This window comes from Polypterus senegalus, chromosome 2 (genome assembly GCF_016835505.1).
Source record: "Polypterus senegalus isolate Bchr_013 chromosome 2, ASM1683550v1, whole genome shotgun sequence".
Taxonomy (NCBI): Eukaryota; Metazoa; Chordata; class Cladistia; order Polypteriformes; family Polypteridae; genus Polypterus; species Polypterus senegalus.
Genome location: NC_053155.1, coordinates 262,331,273 through 262,346,205, shown reverse-complemented (window position 1 = coordinate 262,346,205; position 14,933 = coordinate 262,331,273). Strand labels below are relative to the sequence as shown.

General features: G+C 35.2%; 1 protein-coding gene across 1 annotated transcript in view; it reads right to left on the bottom strand.

Annotated features, from left to right (window-relative positions):
- Nucleotides 1-13,009, bottom strand: part of sgcg (sarcoglycan, gamma) — a 525,990-nt gene extending 512,981 nt beyond the window's left edge. Inside the window, exon 1 of the mRNA XM_039745447.1 lies at nucleotides 12,679-13,009. The gene's annotated coding sequence lies outside the window, so the exon portion shown is untranslated. The remainder of the gene's footprint in view (nucleotides 1-12,678) is intronic.
- Between the last annotated feature and the right edge of the window lie 1,924 nt (nucleotides 13,010-14,933).

Genomic DNA, 14,933 nt, shown 5'->3' with positions numbered 1-14,933 from the left:
CAAAAAAGTTGTATTTGATATAAACAACAAAATAAAAAAAAAATGTAACAACAACAGATGAAAACTATTATGCTTTGCCCACAGAAAACTTTGAAGTTGGAAAAGCCAATCAACTCTGTCAATTTATAGCACAATAGTGAAGGGTCCTTATGGCTCTGTAATAATGTTAGTGCATTTTCCTGAATATTCACTGAACCTTTTAAAATGCAACTTAAGTAGAAATGCATTCAATCAATTCTGAATGACCATTTTAATCCGATGTTGAAGGATTTTTGTGTCATAACTGTAATTTTTGTATTATTTCCAGTAGGAAAACGCACCATTCATAAGATAATTGTGTTCATTAAATCATTTAAAACATATGCTAGTTAAACTTAAGTGTGATTATGGACTTGCTCTGACAATATATTTTACACCAGAAAATGGAACTTCTCACAGGACAATGGCGTTACATTCCTGCAATATATTCCAGACACTTGGCAAATTTACGTCAGGCATTGATGAAGCTGTTCTGATTGCTTATGGCCAACCAAAAGTTGTCTATTAAGAAAATTTGATGTACAAAATGATGTTCAAATGTAATCATTACAAATGATTAAAACACATTTGCATGAATAACACAATTTAAGACTAACACAAACCTTCAGTGTAAAATGTGAAAAAAATACAAATAATGAAAAGTTCCATGTTGAGTAACTTTACACATTTCCTACTGCAGCCTCATTGAAAATTAAAGTTAGATCAAGATTAATAATGTGTTAGAAACAAAATAATTTTCTAGTTTTATTATCTATACTGATAAGCATTATAATATTTGGAAATAAATAGGACAATAAATATCCATGCCAATAAGTGTTAATGATTAAAACACAATTAAATTCTACTGTATATATGCAATGAAATATATCTGTGAAAAATAAAAAAGAAACTTGTTTTTACTGATGCAGTAAATAGATAAAATACTGTATCTTGAATTGTACCAGACAACATTTATTAACAGAACTGATGAAAGATTTATTCACACAAAAAAATTCTAAGTAATTACTCAGAAGACTGTTCCTAGCATTACATTATTCTCTTAAATTAAACTCTCACATTTAATGAAAATAATTAATCATTCATATTACACCATTGTTTTAAAATATGTACCAGCCTTTCATAGCTACAACTATACTACCATTGGAATTAATGGTATTAATCATATTTATTATTAAGCAACTGGTTACAATTAAAAATTTAAACATTTAATTTAACTTTAATATTGAGTCTAGGGGTCTTTACAAATTGATCTCTCTCATTGGTCTTACAGATCATTCACATAAAAAGAATATTCATAATACTTTCATGTATAATAGTTCTTAATTTCACATGGTTTGTATACATAAGGTGCACCTCATTCCTAATGTACATATTTTACCCACATTAAAAAAAACACAGGTGTAACATTGCACCAAAGTCAATTCCAATAAGAGAATGGTAGAATAGTAACATTCCTATTGCCATGATGTAACTATATTCCTGCTTTTTGTTTGTGCCAGATTTCCTACAAGTATCAAATATCTATATTTTGCCAAATGTATAAAAAAAATTACCCAAAACCAAAGCTGTCTTTCTCCTAATTCATCTGTAAAATTAAGCCAATCTTTTGACATTCATTTACTGCAGCAGAAAACTTAGAGGTCATTCAGGGATTCAGTCAGTCCCCAGGCTTTATCACAGAGAAATAAGGTCAAATATAAAGGAAAAGCTAGTAATGTAGCATAGACAGAAGACTTACATTTGGCCGTCCCTATGAAGGCTTTTATTTAAAAGGTGCTGATGTATTTCTACTATTTCTAAGGACTGATGACATACAGTGGCAGCCTCACTGTATGTCATTTTACCATTAGGGTGCTATAAACAATATTACATGACAGTAAGTCATAAAGTAGCCACAGTATAAATTATTTATAAAAATGAATAGTAAGTACTAGAGAGATTACTTGACCATAATATTCTATATAGTCACCTAGGTTATCACACTTACTTCAATGGTCACATGCCTGTTTAGCAGTTCCATCGATGTTCACTGCTGCAGACAACATTAAACGTGACATGGCTCTGACAGTCTTATTTTTGTTCTTTACATTAGTGACAGCCATTCTATTGTCTGTATCAGAGAGAAACAATTTTTAAAGCGTCAACCACAATTTATTGCGAAAATAAACTTAGGAGACTTTACAGATGAAGATTTATGTGATTTAAGTTTGAGCTACATTGACAATGTACTTAAATTGATCCAGATTTGTTCTTGATTATTTTTTTAGGTTCTGTAGCTGATAAGTATGTTCTGTTTAAAAAATATTTTCCACAACTTACTACTGAAATGTCTGAAATTATCTACAACAGAAACTTGAAAATGGAAAACACAGAGTACACTGCTTCTGTTTCTGACTGGCAAACCTTTTGTCCATTAAGAAACAGGTTTAAACAACCAGGGCTGATGTATGCTATTCTGCCACTCTAAGCAAAACACAATTAGTGCTGACCCTTCTGAATCTGCAACATTACAAGATCATGAAATAATACACAAAAGTTGTATGTGCTCACACACATTCAGAGTAAATACTACAGTGGTTCTCTTTTTCAGCACTTTCATTTTCAACACACCCAGTAAATGGGCTACAGTATAGGACACACATAGAGGCCAACTTGAGCTCTGCAAGATTTCTGAGGCTTTAATGACGGTTTGATACAAGCACATGAACATCAAAGAGACACAAACTGGAAGTCTATAAAGAAAATGTTTCTACACAAACCAGACTGGTAGCGTACTTCAAAAAAATAAAAATACAATTATTATATTAATTCACACACTACAATAATTACACTCACTTTTCAGATGTGTGCATGCTAGACAAATTATCTGAGCCAGTGCATGCTCTATGGAAAATGTTACTGTCTTTTAAAAATGTGGATGTATACATTTTTTGTGGAGTGGTGGCTCTGAGGCTAAGGATCTGCACTAGCAATCGGAAGGTTGCCAGTCCGAATCCCATAAATGCCAAAAGAGACTCTGCTCTGATGGGCCCTTGAGCAAGGCCCTCAACCTGCAATTGCTCCGTCCTGGGTATGACGTTAATCTGCATCCATCCCTGCATGTACGCCCTCCAACCTACAGGGATACACTTGGGAGTTGGTGGCAGAATTGGCACTCCAGCCACCATAAAACATAAAGTGTACTTTATTTTAGATCAACAAAATCTCACCCTACTTATCATAATTGGCACCAGTGCCATATTGTCAGGGGTGGATGGCACATGCGGGGACAGAATTCTCAGCCATTCTACACAACTAAAGAGAGCTTGGTAGGATGATGTGCTCCGCCATCAAATTTAGAGTGGTACATATGGCCATGCTTGATCAAGAGCAGCCCTCGGCAATAGCCTGGTTTGCCTGTATGAATGGACTGTACTTGTCTTGAGCTCAACTAAGTAGGAAAGCTAAAATTACAACATAAATTGTTTAGCTGGCTATAAAGCAGATTCCGCCACATTTTAGAAAATAATCAAATTGTTCAGCTATAAATTTACTATGTAATAAAATGCTACTGTTTATGTCTGTGTCTATTCAGTCCAAGTAATCTGATTTGTCAGTTTAGCTTGGGTTTGATTGGCGAGTTTTACTTTGGTTACTCATACAAAAGCAATTGAGACAAGAAATGCCAATAAGGACGGACTAAAACACAGAAAGATACAAAGGAAAGGCATAGGAGAAAAGTTGAGAATTGTCTTCAAAGATAAGCAGTAATCACAAGAATGTAAATGATGTTTTCACAGTGGGTAATGGGAGTCTTTTTTATTTATTCTATTACCTGTCTCTGACAGGTAACTTAGAAAGTGATTTATACATGATATATAAAGTCCTTGATGTTTTATTTTCTACCAGCACTATGGAATACATTGGTCCTCACCAGCTAGGTCCAGATCCTCTACTCTTATAGCTAAAAAGTATATGATGTTTTTAATCTAAAATATTAGGTTATTCCTAGGGTTTGGACAACACCATATGTTCTACCCCATAATAGTGTAATTGCATAGAGTTAAATAAATACAGATCAATTTCTAACCTTTCTTGCATAGCTAAGTCTTTAGAACAATTGATACATTTCAGGCTCCCATTTCTAATATTTTAAACATTTATTAGCCAGGATAGCTACAGTACCACACTGAAAATAAATTATTTTGCACGCTCTATTGATTTATGCAAAGGCATTGATATCTTCTTCCTTTTCTTTCGGCTGCTTCCATTAGGAGTTGCCACAGCGGATCACCTTTCTCCATATCTTTCCGTCCTCTACATTTTGCTCTGTTAAACCCATCCTCTGTATGTCCTCTCTCATCACATCCATAAACCTTTTCTTAGGCCTTCCTCTTTTCCTCTTGCCTGGCAGCTCTATCCTTAGCATAATTTTCCCATTATTCCAAGCATCTCTTCTCTGCACATGTCCAAATCAACGCAATCTTGCCTCTCTGACTTTGTCTCCAAACCGTCCAACCTGAGCTGACCTTCTAATGTACTCGTTCCAAATCCTATGTATCCTCAACATAGCCAAGGCAAATCTTAGCATCTTTTAACTCTGCCACCTCCAGCTCTGTCCCCTGTTTTTTGATCAGTGCCACCATCTCCTACCCATATAGCATAGCTGGTCTTACCCACGTCCGATAGACCTTTTCCTTCACTCTTGCCGATACCCGTCTGTCACAAATTACTTTTGACACCCTTCTCCACTCTGCCTGAACTCTCTTTTTCACCTCTCATCCACTATCCCTGTTACTCTGAATTGTTAATCTCAATTATTTAAACTCATCTACCTCCGCCAACTCTACTTCCTGCATCATCACCATTCCACTGACCTCCCTCTCATTTACACACGTGTTTTGTCTTGTTCCTACTGACCTTCATTCCTCTCCTATCAAAAACATATTTCCACCTCTCCAGGGTTTGCTCAACCTGCTCCCTACTCTCGCTACAGATCACAATGCCATCAGCAAACATCACAGTCCATGAGGAGTCCTGTCTAATCTCGTCTGTCAACCTGTCCATCATCACTGCAAATAAGAAAGGGCTCAGAGCCGATCCCTGGTGTAATCCCATCTCCATGGTGAATGCATCTGTATGCAAAAGTGTTGATATACTGTTACAAAGGCCTACTAATGTTGGTCTTGCTGATAACATGTGCTACTAGATTTGTAGTTATATTTGTAACGCAACCCAATGTGCTGTCTCAGAAACTATTTAATCTAAATTAATTGAAATTACAAAGGTGAACCTATATGCTCAGTACTAAAGCCAATTCTGTTTCAACTAAATACAAGTAGAAACTGTTAAATTCATCTTTATGCATAGTTTTGTATACGTCTTCATAAATTGTAAACTGTATTAAGTATGATTTGCAAGTCACATTCAATAGCATTTAAAACACCTTTAGACATAGGATTAAGAATCTACTGGGACCTCTTCTCTTTCTAAACACTTATATTTTTGCTCATCAATCTACTCCCAATGACTCATAATGTCAAAGTGTAAATGTTTTCAGAAAGGTTTGGAAATTCATTAAAAAAAATAAACAAAATCTCTCATTCAAGTATGTATTCAGAACCATAATTTAGTATATGTAAAAACTACTTTGGCAGTACATACAACTTTGAGCCTTCTTGAGCAAGTCTCCACAAGCTATGCACACCTAGATTTGGGCAGTTCAACACTGTTTAACACCCTTTCAAGTTCTGTTAGATTGGATAGGAAGAATCTGTAAACTGCCATCCTGGACTTTATCTGGGCCATTCAAGGACAGTCAGAGGCATGTCCCGAGGCCATTCCAGCGATGTCTTGGCTGTATGCTTTGGGTAACTGTTGTGCTGAACAGTAAACCATTCGGAGCAGGTTTTCTCCAAGGACCTCTGTGTATATGGCTATATACATCCCTAAATTCTGACCAGTCTTCCTGTCCCTGTCACTGAGAAGCACCCCTCACTCATAGCATGATGCTCATCCACCATGCGTCAATTCAAGGATGGTAATAGGCAGGAGATGAATAGCACCTGATCTTCACCAGACATAGTGCCTGGAGTTCTGTCAAAAGAGCTCAATTTTTGTTTCATCAGTATCAAAGAATTTTTTTCCTCACGTTTCCATAGTCCTTTAAATATCAACTTTCTTTGGGCTTTCATATTTCTTGGCTTCCATTTAGTGTCTACTATAAACACATGATTGATGGAGTGCTACTGAAGTGGTTATTCTTCTGACAGGTTCTCACTTCTCAGCAATTCTATTAGAGTGACCACTGGGTTATTGGACATCTCTCTGACCAAGGCCCTTCTTGCCTGCTTACTGAGTTTGGGAAGGTGCTGGTTCCAAACCTCTTCCATTTCCCAGTTATCCACAGTTATTCACAATTATTGAGTCCACAGTGCTTCTGGGAACACTTGACCTAATCTACGCCTAATCACAATTTTATCAAAGAGACCTACAGAGAGTTCCTTGGTCTTCATGGCTTCAATTGTTTCCTAATTTGCAGTCTGAATTGTCTGACCTTAAGTACCTGTGCCCTTATAAAAGATGTCCAAGCAATTTGGTTTGCAACAGGTGGACTCCAATCAAGTTCTAGACACATCTCAGAGATAATTAAAGCAAACAGGAAGCATCTGACAAAACTTTGGAGTTGCCACAGCAAAGGGTTTGAATACTTACATGAGATTTCAGTATTTGATTTTTAAAAAATGTACAAAGTTTTTTAAAAAAAAGAGTGTAGATTGATGGGCATAAATGTCAAAATTAACCATTTAAAATAAAATCAACAGTATGCAGAAAGTGAAGGAGTCTGAATACTTTCTGAGTATGTTGTAGACATACACTTAAATTTTAAATGCAGGTAAAACTAAATTAGTTTTTTTCTTCCACTTACAATATTATTTATAAGTACTTGGAGGTTCAGACACTGAAATGAACCCTTATTGAGCAGGTAAGCTTCTATGAGTAGCTTGCTATACAGATAGATGGCTGGCTTTTTTAAAATGCTTATATTGAATTATTAATTTAATAATAATATATTAAATTAGCAAAGAAACTAAAAATTTTGTAAGCAAGCTTTTATCTACAGAAATAAGTCATACTTTATAGTATAGGACAAAAAAATCTTGTCCAATCTACTTTTCAGTTTTTGATTATGCTGGCTTTATTTATAGGAGTACTACGTATAGAAAACTGAAGTCCCTAAACACTGTTTATCTCAGCAACCTGCACTTCGTTACTGAAGATTCTTAAAGGATATGCTCTGTATTTTTCATGTTGAAGTTATTCCTTCATGAACATGGTATATATGCATTTCCCACACAAAATTTTGTTCCAAAGTCCAGCATTTTCTAAAAATTTTAAATAAATATCTTTCTCGCACTGGTGCTTTACAAGGTAGGCAATACGGCAAGAAGTACTACCAGAAAATAAAAGCCTAAAACATATGTCCTCTTTAAATTTCGATAAGACAAAACATGCCTTCTATGTTTCCAACACATCTTTGTGGCAACAAAAGGGATCAGGAAATAATCATAGCATATTCCTGGTACTAATTATGCACTTGTGAGAGTTCTCACATAAATATAGAAGGAAATCAAAACAAAACCAACCACATGGTATGAACAGTTTACTGTGATTTGGTCTTTTGAGAAGAATCCACTCCTGGTTGAAAGGTTATTACAGAAGACTACTAGTGCTGAGGTAACATGCATAGCTGATTTTCTTTTTTAAATGGCCGAATCTCATAATAATGGTGTTTCTTTTGTCAAAAATGACAAGTATAAGCTATTTTACAATGCCTCTGTAATTGCAAGATGTGGGTCAATATTCAACAACTGCCTTGGCTTAAAAAATGGGTACGTTCAGTAAATTTTAAGGCTTTTGTTTTCCGGCAGCAGATGTGCCCTGATAATTCCAATGTAAAAGGCCAGTGCAAACATGATTTTTTAAATGTATAGAAAACATTGAACTTTGGCACACAATTTTGCATACCAAATGTCTAAGAATATATTATGTTTATGAAAAAGCAACTTTGACTTTAAAAATACTATACATATCTTTTAAGGGAACCATTATTGCATATTTTATTTAGCAGTGGGCTGGTCTTCCTTAAACCAAGAATGAATAAATAATTATCTTATATTTATTCACAAGACATTGTGAGGCAAATTACCAATGCATATTACATCTTTTTTGTCAGTAAAGACTCTCATCCTACTTATGTATAAGATAATCCTTACGGATGAAGAGTTATATTTTACTTGATATTTTTTTAATATCACAGATATTATTTCAGTACAAGTATAATATGAAATTTTTAAAAATCAACAAAACTTCAACAAATGTTAAATTTATAGCTTTTTATGTCTAACTTTAATGGTCAAATTCTAAACAACTGAATATTTTTAATAAGTTATCATCTGTGTTGTTTTAATATTGATGTACTGTATACACAGCCCTATATAACAATCATATTACTGTTTTTGCATTTAATTCAACGCACTTGGTTTACTTCCTCATTTCACTCTAAAATTATCACGGTTTTCCATTTTAAGAAAAAGCTCCATATTATATTACACGACCAATTCTTCTTCTAAAGGCCTGTTTTATATTGCAGCCTTACTTTCATTTTTTGTAAATGCCAATAAATAGTACAACATACAGTACTGAGTATACTATCCAGAGGATCCATAATATCAACTAAAACAAATTGAGTAACTTTTGTTAAATAAGGTACAGGTAAACAAAAAGGTTCCATTGTTATGATTCTTTATGTTCTTGGCTATATAACTACCTACAATTAGAAATGAATATAATTAACTTTATCAGACAAGTGTACTGTAACATACAATTAATTAAAGATCAACAATATCTTGAAGGAACAGCAATAGCACACTCGCTCAGCAACTGCTACATATAGGCCATCCCTATCAATGGCATAATTCAATACTATGCTTCTTGCATGATATATATTGTTCACCACAGTTTAAACATGGCATAATCTCACGTTTTGGAAGCATTGAACAAGTAACAGACCCAGTTAAGGAATATGTTGCCTAACAACTGATACAAGGTGAAACCTGAGCTAGTGAAAAAGGAATGTTTACTCTCCTGTAAAGAAGATTGTACAAGCTTGAATGCACCACTTATGAAATTTACAATCTTCCTGCCTCACTTTCAGTTTAATTTTCTGGAACGACTGAATTAAATGAAGTTAGCAAATATGTTGGAAAACTAGAGATTCTATTAAAAGTAAATTTCCCTCATCATGTATTGTCAAGTAATCTCCACGTCAGCATGTTTTTTCCTCTTAGCTCTTAAGGAACTGGACTATAGAACATAAGGTTGAAGGTCTACTCATCACTGTCATTATACAGTATGACCTTCAGCATGTCATACTGCCCTGTGCATTTTATAAATCTTCAAACAACTAAAACAGTGGCAACAACAAAAAAAAAACCGGCTAAAGAAGGGTTAAAATTATAAATAACTACATAAGCATGGATGTCTATTTTGGTGGATCTCGAGCCTCCAGAAAACAAAGAGGGGCCTCAAAAGGCCGAAAATGGCCCTGCTCACAAATTTAGGCAGAGATAGCATGCTTCAGTTATGTCATTTGTCACTATAGTAAATGTATATTATTATTTATGATGGCATTTTAAAAACAATTGGTTTAATGAGAATGAGAATTACCAACACTCTTCAAAAACATACTTGAAACTGACATTTTGCAATAAAGGGGGCAATATTGTCTGCTTAACAGTTCATTATTGGACATTCTCGAGTAAAAGAAACTTTTGGATTAAATATCTTTCCAAATTTTTATTTTTCAAATTTTCAACTGTGTATTCATTTCATTAACTTAATTAATGCAGAACTATTTATAGCACAACCTTATTGAGGGTAAAAACAGGCATAAGGAAAGATCCTAGACTGGTAGAGATGGCTATATAATATATTAAATTAAAAAAAAGAACATTTGTGCCATCACACTAGGGCACTTTTAGTGCTGCTAATTAGTCTGCATGCATGACTTTGCACTGTGAAAATAAACCCATTTGAGCAAACCCAAAAAAAGGCACCTTAGCAGAAATATGGGGACATACACTAAATCAACCTTACAAAATGTAGATGTATGTGTTATTTTCTCTACTCCTAGCATATATTTTTCAAAATGGCTTTCACTTTTTTTGCTGTCTTCCATAATGGAACTTATATTCATTGCAAAGTAGACACAGCAGATGGTTGGGTTTGGAACTAAAATACAGACTTCTAGCATATGAGGATGTTCACTGTTGGGCCCACATTATTTTTGAGATATAACTATGGACAGTTTAACGGTATAGTACCTTCAATCAAATGTTATTGTGCCATGTAAAACCTCAAATTACTATACATAGTACTTGTAGAAATATTACTGTCAAGTGTACAGAGTACTTTGAAATTAGAAGCCATATAATAGCTAAACCTCTATTTATCAGCAGAAATTGGTAAGTTACAGGCATTTTTCTTAAGTGGTAAAACTTTAAATAATCCTAAATTCAAAGTGTTTTTCAAAGTGAAACACTCCTATCAAAATTTTATCTGCCAGGAGAATACATACAATTATTCCACTGCTGCCCTACTGACTACAGCCACTGACACCATCACACAATATACTGCACTGTAGTTTTAATAAGAAACAAATCAGTACCATACAGACAAGACAATCTGGTGCATCAAATGATACTTTGCAGCAAAGTGCCAATGAGTTTGATATTAGTAACACAGCTAATCAGCTGAAAGGAAATGAACCGAGATGCCAACCAAAAGGCATTCAAAATGTGCAAGTGTGAAATCTAACATAAAGGGAATATTTTAAAGCACATTAAAAGGTATTTTATGACTGGTAACACACCAGTGACATTAACTGAAGCTTTACATGTTTGGAACATTTGTTCTAGCAGGTATGTTTATGCTAACATTGTACATTATAAGGGAAAAAAAGTTTTTAAATTGATACAAACACAATTCACTGATCTGCGAAGGACTAAGATGAGTCAATTGTGGCCTCCAGTGTTCAAGTTTGGAATATCATTTGAAAACCAAATGGTAAGCAGTCTGTCATCACATTTCAATTCAAGCAAGTTAAAACCTATCTAAAGGACTGTCGAATTCCAATAGTCATAATAGCTGCAGTTTGTATTAATTGCACACACAATATTTATACAACTGTCCCAGCATTCCCACTAAATACTTTACATTTAATTTTAATATTTAGATTCACTATAATCTTTCTCATGCTTCTCAAATATTACTTTTCTACTTGGTGACAGTGAAGTGATAAAATTTTTGCAACACATGTTCCTCCAGAGAACGATATGCTCGAATATTGAGTGGCTGGGATAATTGACTGCAAAGACACTGAAAGCATGCATAGCTATTTTAGATGCAATGTACATTTAGCCTGCCAAGCAACCAAGTGATATGCTACTAAAGCTAGAATTTGAGCGGCCTTTTTTCCACCTAATTAACTGGAATGTTCAGGTAGTGGCAGGGCATTATTATTGCTTTTAGCCAAAGTGATTGAACTCTTTCTGGCCAGTTAAGCGTAATTAAGTGAAAGATTATTCTGATATTGCCTAAATTGGTCATTATGTGCAATAATCTTTTATATATGTGTATGATATTTTTTCCCATTGACTATGGAAATATTTTACTTCATTTTTAATAATGTTCATCACAATCTCACAATACAAAACTTGGCCTGCATCTTAGTTTAAAGTATGTAAAAAAATGAATGCGTAAACATCCAGATCTTGTACACTGTTTCATAGTGTGCTGCACTAGGGACCTTGGCAATATGTTTGACAAGTAATAACTATCGGCTTGCTTTTCCTAATGCAATTGGCTTCCTTTTGGCGAATTCGTTTTAGGTACAAACAGTATTCTTCGTTTAATTTTGTTCATTCCATTAAATAAATAAATCGTCCACAAACACAGTATTTAAATTCGAGTGATGCCAATGGTTATTATTAACATGTACCACCTTTATTCGGTTGACTCAACTTACTTTCTAACATTATGATCATTTGCTATACAATACATTACAGAGACTAAACTTACTCATAATATCACATATCTACATTTTGTTCTCATGAACTGAACGTAATGCTTAATTACAGCGCACGAGCCTATGAGTGAATGTGACAATTTACCACTAAATTTTCCACCTAACTATTATCAGGCCATCATCCATTCTGGACTTTTCAAAAATCTCTTAAGAATTTTAGTTTAATTGTTTATTGATACATCGTCATACAAAAATACCAGACATAATAAATAAGCACTTGCACATAAAACAGTGTATAAATGGAAACAGTTTTCATATATGAACTTTAAGTGTTTAACACTGGCGATTGTGCAATGTAGAAACAAAGAAAAGTAGATATTAAATCAACTCTGTTAGAGTTGCCATTTTTTTTTTTGAGGTTAAGCTTAATTTGATTAACCAACCTGTCTAAATTCTTAATGTAAAAAAAAAAAAAGTATGATTCGTTAAGTTTCTCCAAATACCAAATAAGCCAGCGATTATTTCAATAACACTAGTTTGTACAAATAAAACTAAAGGTGGGGAAAGCTTACCTGTAAATCCAGGTTTGTCCGGAAAATGCGGCAGATCCCCTCTCTAAACCACACCAGCGACAAAGGTCCATTGGACACTCACGCATGAACTGACTTCATTAAACTTCTCCTCTCTCACTCAGCCCTTTCATTTTTGCAAGGTGTCCCGTTCAAAAGAGGCGATCCCGGGGCGGCACCACTTCCAAACGATGTCAAAGCCTATTCGAGCAAGCAGACAGCGAGATTCCAATGTATGTTCTGTTTGGAATGAAATGAATTCCCTTTTAGGTTAAAAAAGAGCGACGACGCTGGCTGACATCCCAGCTCAGGACTTCGTGGCGCACTGCCAAAGCATCACTTCTTGGAAATGCAGCCGCATCCCGAGCGCCCCTCTTCACAACGTATTTGACTGTAAGCAACCGTGCAACTTCGCAGGAGCGACACGACACAATAGTATTTATCCGAGACCGTCCCTGAAGCTTAAGGTTTGTTTACCATTTTTACGTACAAATATAGTAAAAAAATAAATAAATAAGGACAGCCATGCACCGCACGTCTCAAACTAAAAGGTGCACTACTTCCACGTGAGAGACGAGCCGTATATACACTAATATTGGCGACATTCAGCTTTGTCCGTTGTAACCCTTCCATTTTTAATTGGATGAAATCGACATGCTAGATATTGTTAAGCGTGTTTTAGACAGCATTATCATATCTTTTAATATATGAGCAAATGAATAAAAATTTTCAGCTGGTATGTATATATCTAGCTTCTCATGACCCTACAATTAGGTTACACAAACTCAGTAAATTAATGGACCCATGTTTCTGGTGTAATAAAATAAGTTTAAATGTACCCTGTATTGGCGTGCAATTTTCTGAAAGTTTAATTTATCATGGGTGGCGCAGTAGATCGCTGCTTCAGGTTCGAATCTCGCGCCTTTGAGTATTTTTAGGCGTGGCTTTTCTTCTGAGTGATCTGCTTTTCCCACTACGTCTTAAAAAGCGTGTGGTTTAAGTTAATTATCCATCCATCATCCAACCCGCAATATCCTAACTACAGGGTCACAAGGGTCTGTTGGAGCCAATCTCAGCCAACAAACCCCAGGCAGGGCACAAGCCCACCACAGGGCACGCACACACAAACACTAGGGACAATTTAGGATCACCAATGCACCTAACCTGCATGACTGTGGGAGGAAAGTGGAGTTCCCAGAGGAAACCCACACAGACACAGGGAGAACATGCAAACTCCACATAGGGAGGACTCTGGAAGCGAACCCAGGTCTCCTAACTGAGAGGCAGCAGTGCTACTCATTGCACCACCGTGCCACCCTTAAGTTAACTAGCGAGACTAAATTGACTCCTGTGTGAATGGGTAAGTATATGTGCGCTGCGATGGACAGACATATTAAATAGGTTTTTATGAATTTAAATTAAATTTACGATGTAATCGTATACAACGGACTATCTATCTATCTATCTATCTATCTATCTATCTATCTATCTATCTATCTATCTATCTATCTATCTATTCATTTTCTTCTTCTTCTTCCTCTTCTTTTCCCAATTCTATGTGGGGTCGATGTGCTTGATCACCCTTCTACTTACCTCTTGGTCTTGCACCCCGTCCCCTGCCCAGGCAGACATTTTTTCGAAGAATTGGCGTTCTAAGCTTACAGATGGCTTAACGTCTATTACTGAGCTTATTGTGTGGCAATTGGGTATTTGGAGAAAGAAAAGTAAGGACAGGAATTGGGGGTTAGTACATTTGAAAGAGAAAGTACTGCTGCAATAAATTATTTCATCAAATGTTGCACACAGCGCAGCAACCATCTTGCGTCAGGCATGAACAATCACTGCACCACCGTGTTCCCATGTTTAATAACATGCTTTAACTCCAATCATCATGTAAATGATATCACGTATACATCTCAGTATTTTAATTATTCAGAGAGGTGTAATATCATGAATGTAATGGATTCTATTTCCTGTCGGAGGTAGAGAAAGCCCGTTTAAGAAGCACGTAGTGATTGACACACATAGAGCACATAGAAGATCAAATACAAAACAAAGGATTTAACGTGCTACTTTAGTTACGATGGGATTTGAGAAACTAGTAAATGAAACGATTTTAAGATGAAGTTTATGATGTTCTGCTTTAATGACAAAATAAACTACGTGATTAAAGTGGAAATTTCGAGATTAAAGTTGACATTTTGTGTTTTTTTCCCACTGTGTGCCTATTTTTTTTTTTCTCTGTACCTTAATAAGCT